General features: G+C 46.4%; 1 pseudogene; it reads left to right on the forward strand.

The window, feature by feature from the left end:
* The first annotated feature begins 4,915 nt into the window (after positions 1–4,915).
* On the forward strand, positions 4,916–5,278 carry LOC136313576 (NADH dehydrogenase [ubiquinone] iron-sulfur protein 7, mitochondrial pseudogene; annotated as a pseudogene).
* Positions 5,279–5,538: the final 260 nt, after the last annotated feature.

Consider the following 5,538-nt stretch of genomic DNA (forward strand, 5'->3'; position numbering starts at 1 on the left):
CCTCCAGTCATCCTGGGAAACGTTTGTCCTCTCTTCTCTGTCTTACAGGTTTCTGTCTCACGTTTCAGAGCTCTGGGTTCCTCTCCCAGCCACAGTGCCAAAACTTTGACTTAAAGAGTAATTTTAAAATTGGAACCAAGCTGAAATATATCTTCTATTGGATGCATGTATGGAACACTTAAGATCTCTTTTGACATATGCAAAACCCACCTAACTGCAACTTCTCACGATACTCTTGTTTAGATATTCTACAACTCATTGTCCTATGAGCTCCTAAAAATATCCAAAATAAGTGCACATTAAGGAAATAAGTATTAATGTAAAGATTCAAAAATTGTCAATTAGGCTTACTTTAGTGTCCCAATTCCCCCCTTTAATGAATGCACTGTAGGCAAAGGAGAAAGAGCAGAATGGTGGTATTTTTGTTTTATGTTTTTTGCTTTTTTGTTTTTTGCTAGGACTATTCTTGGTTTATGTGAGGACATAACTATGCTAATATGTCTTGATGTTCTACAAAGACTGCCAAGAGTTCCAGATTGCCTACTTCTTGAACAGCTTGGAGAATTGTAGACCTACAGACTTGTGTTCTATTTTATTTCAATTCCATTCCTGGGTGTACCGTCTGCCTATTGTAAGACCTTATGTAAACCCTTTGTTCTCTCCTAACATCAGTTTCGTAATCTACACAATGAAAGGGGAAAGCTAGAAGGTACCCACCTAGTCTTCTCAGCCCCGTTTCTATAATACTGTATAAGCTTCTACTTGTATTGTTACCATCACTCCTATTATTATTATTATTATTATTATTACTTATCTGACTACCACTACAACCATTATTGTTATTACTACCACTACTGCTGCAGCTACTCTTTCTACTACAAACATCATGATCACTACCTTCAAGTTGCATGAAAGTTTCATTTACAAAGAGCTTTCTTGTTTATTTTCTGATTTAAAACTGCAAATCAGATGCAGCATGAGTCCTGGAGGAGGAGCTGAGCTGTTTATAAATAAAAGACGCTCATCAACAACATGTTCATTCCTCATTAGCCACCACCTCAAGAAAGTATTCTTTAGCCCTGGCCAGTTGACTCAGTAGAGCATTGGCCTGGTGTATTGAAGTGCCAGGTTTGATTCCCAATCAGGACACACAGAAGAAGTGACTATCTGCTTCTCTACCCTACCCCCATCTTCCTCTTCCTCTTCCTCTTCTTCTTTCTTCTTCTTCTTCTTCTTCTTCTTCTTCTTCTTCTTCTTCTTCTTCTTCTTCTCCTTCTCCTTCTCCTCCTTCTCCTTCTCCTTCTTCTCCTTCTCCTTCTCCTCCTCCTCCTCCTCCTCCTCCTCCTCCTCCTCCTCTTCCTCTCCCCCCTCTCTGTCCTCTCTCTCTCTTCCCCTCTCACAGCCATAGTTTGAATGATTCAAGCAAGTTGGCCCTGGGCACTGAGGATGGCTTCGTGCCTTGCCTCAGGCATTAAAATAGTTTGGTTGCAGAGCAACAGACAGCAGTCCTAGATGGGCAGAGCATTGCCCAGTAGGGACTTATTGGGTAGATTCCCATTGGGGTGCATGTGGAAGTCTGTCTCTGCCTCCCCACCTCTCATTAACTAATATATATATATATATATATATATATATATATATATATATATATATATATATATCCTTTGACTGAGTTAATACCTACATTTCTACAGCTTTCTTCACCTTGATTAAAAATAAAGCTAATTTGATTCTGTTGGACTGCTGCATGTTCAACAGTGAGAAGAGTGACTCAGAATTCTTGGCTACTGCCAGTCTAATGAAGTATCATATTATTTTAAAAAATTTTATTATTTTTCTAAATTCAAATATTTCTACCTGAAAATTGTTATATTTGAATATTTTCTCTGAGGGACAGAAATGATTGATGTTATTTGCCCTCTTGAGTATTAATGGAAATTTTCCCATAAGACCCCCCATTCATCAGAGAGAGATGACAGGCTGAGCAGCGAGATTTCTGGGTTGCCATGTTCCCCACAGTAGCTCGTGTCATTGCAGAGTATGTTGAGATCAGATTTATCGTAAGCAAGTCTCTTGTATATTAGGTGTGTTACTTAGGATCATATAATCATTTATCACTCTAATGGATTTACTTATTTATTTTTATTTCTCCCCTAGTACTTCTGAAGTCATTAAAAAACATCAATAAGAATAATAAACCTGTTTTTGTTTTTGAAACAGGGATGCCCTTGGCTCATAAAGTCTCAGACATATTTCTTACTTAGTCTTCTGGATGCCCACTGGTGACACCCTAACCCTGGCTCAGAGGAGGGAGGAGCACACTCTTCTCAAGCCCAAAGTCCTTCTATCCCAGTGCAAGGTTCGCATAATACTTCTCTGATTTGGGCTGTCTTCCAACACATACCAGTCCCAGTTTTGTGCCAAGAAGTTGGACCGTTCCTGAGATAGGTAGAAGAGGTACAGTGTAGCCTTCTTTTATAATCTGCAGATCTCAGTTCTCACTGATCTTGTCTTCTTACTGTGGCATAATTGCTTCATGAATCCTGAGACAAGTCCTGGCTTGGCAGCACTGAAATGCTTGCAGGTGAATTCTGGCACAACGGTCACCTTGACCCCAAGGACAGTGATGCTCGCATTCCTGTTGTTCTGTGGGCTTCCAGCTAGCCAGCATCAATTGGACAAATGACTGTTTTAGTTAGATAATCTCTACTTATCAAACAGGAAAGGAGAAAGGCAAACTATTCTAGGACAAAATGGAAGGGCCATTACCTGTGGTGGTTCTTTCACCAATTAGGAAACAGAGGAAATAGAACAGATAGACCAGATCCTGATCTGAAAGTCCGTGGCACAAAGAAATGCTTGTCTGGATAAGTAGTAAGCCTGTGACCTTGCCTCCTGGAGGTAAGAGCCTAGTGTAGTTTGTGCCAGTTTCATGCCCCTTTATGTCCCCTTTATGCCTCCACAAAAATCACTAGGCCCCGCCCCATCTCGTCGAGGCCTGGACCAGCCTGTCCCATCACCTGCTGCTCTGCACCCCTCCCTGCTGGTGGGCACTATCTTCCTCTCGCTTGTCATTGGTCAATGCACCGAGAGCGCACCCCTCCCCTCGCTAGACCTTTCTCCAGATCAGAAACCTTGGAGTCACACTCGGGACATTCGTCCTTCTGTCCTCATTTGCCAGACAGTGACCCCGGGTCCTGCCAGTTCCTCTGTGGGAGCTGCTGGGTTTGGTCCTCTCTCCCAGCCCAGCCAGGGCACCTGTCTCGGCAGCCTCCCCGCTGTCGGCCCCATCCCCAGTTCGGTCTTCTCTGATCCTTTCTTTGCAGTCACCACAAGGATCTTTCTGAAACACAGGCCTGACTGCACACCCCCTCCCCGGAGACTTCTGGTCCTTAGAGGCCATTTCCCCGGAGAGGGCGCCTAGTGGAGCCACGCTGTAGCCTGTGCTCCTCCTGGTCTGGCGGCCGAAGGAGGTTTTCACCTCCTTGCCAGCCTAGGTCTAAGCAACTCACTTAACACCCTAGTCCTCCATTTCCTCTGCTGTGAAGTGCAGATAATACGTGCCCAGTACACAAGATTGTTGTGAGGGTCAAATGGAGTAAGGTCTATCCAATGTTTACAGACTGGGTCATGCATGCATGCCCGCGCACACGCACGCACACACACACACACACACAGCAATATGCCAGGGAGCACAGAGAATTGCAGGGTAAACTTGAGGCACTTTCTTATATCAGTTTTACTCAATTCTTGAGACCCAGTATTTACTTATTTATGTATTCATTTATCCAATATACAGTGTGTCTGTAAAGGAAATAAAAGGAAAACCCTCCCAGTTTCAAACCTATTCAGTGCAGTTCGATGTGGGCTCACACAGATTTTTTAGGGCTCCTTAGGTAGCTATCCCGTACAGCCTCTAGCAGGGGTCCCCAAACTTTTTACACAGGGGGCCAGTTCACTGTCCCTCAGACCGTTGGAGGGCCTCCACATACAGTGCTCCTCTCACTGACCACCAATAAAAGAGGTGCCCCTTCCGGAAGTGCAGAGGGGGGCCAGATGCGGCCCGCGGGCCGTAGTTTGGGGACGCCTGCTAGAGACTCATCACTGACTGATGACCTCCCAGAACGGGGTTTCTCCACCAAACTGCCGGTTTCCTTCAACTGCTTATCCCACCGAGTAATGTTATTCCTATGTGGTGACACTTTGTTATAAACGTGCCAACATTCATGTTGCACTTTGGTCACGGATTCGAATTTAGCGAGCCACAGAACACACTGAACTTTCCTCTGTACCGTCCACATCTTGACTGGCATGGCCGTGGGCTGCTCCGCCGTATACACGTTCTTACATCATCACCTGTGCGCATGCGCACATGCTGCCACCTCATCCTACAGAAACTGGGAGGGCTTTCCTTTTATTTGGTGCAGATTTCACATTTCTATCGTCTTTTGTTGCTTTCCTGTGACCGGTCAAAAGTACACCATGACTTTACAGACACACTGTACAGTATTTTTTTTATTAAAACCTGGGTGTATTATGGAATCTATGCCAATTTTGCATCCATGTAGAGGAGAAATGAGAGCTCCCGCGGGCACGGGTGGGGGCTTGCCCACACCTCCTCCCCTTCACATGCCGGCTCTCACCACCCTGCCCCAGGCAGCGCCACATTTCTCTGCAAGCACAAAACCCTCCTCCCACCCCATGTAGGCCACGGGCCAGGGGACGAGCCACCTCTGGTGACAGCCCTCAGTCACTAGCACCAGAGTTGGAGTTTCAGTGCTCTTGGAGGTGGGTGGTAGAAAGGCAGATGGCTCAGAGGTGTGTGTGCTCCGAGGTGTAGACTCAGAGCCGTGTATCCCTGAGGTGCTCCCCGGGGCCCCTGACCTCTGGCCTGGCTTGCTGCGCGGTGGGGATGATGCACATGGCAGCACTCCGCAATGACACGGACCGTTTCGGCGTAGTCTTTCGAGCCAGCCCACGCCAGTCAGACGTCACGATTGTGGCTGGGACCCTCACCAACAAAATGGCCCCTGCGCTTCGTAAGGTCTCTGACCAGATGCCAGAGCCTCGTTATGCCGTGTCCATGGGGAGCTGCGCAAACGGAGGAGGTTACTACCACGTCTCATACTCTGTCGTGAGAGGCTGTGACCGCATCGTGCCTGTGGACATCTCCGTCCCAGGCTGCCCACCCACAGCCGAGGTCCTACTCTATGGCATCCTGCAGCTGCAGAAGAAAATCAAGCGGGAAAAGAGACTCAAGATCTGGTACCGCAGGTAGTGCCACCCGACTGCCACCCTGTGATCTCTTCGTCATCCCAAGTGATGGTCAATAAATCCACGAAACCCACCTGGAAAAAAAATCACTATGCCACTGAATCATTGTGAGAAATGAGAATCACCAACTGCAGTGGATGTCACATAGAAAATTCTGGAAAGGTGGCTGCTCCCTTGTACAATTCCCATCTTCAGGTCTGGCTGGAAACTATTATCACTGCTGTTAGAAGAAGTGCTTCCTCCTGCTTCTTGAGGAAGGTGACA

Source organism: Saccopteryx bilineata, chromosome 9 (genome assembly GCF_036850765.1).
Source record: "Saccopteryx bilineata isolate mSacBil1 chromosome 9, mSacBil1_pri_phased_curated, whole genome shotgun sequence".
NCBI lineage: Eukaryota > Metazoa > Chordata > Mammalia > Chiroptera > Emballonuridae > Saccopteryx > Saccopteryx bilineata.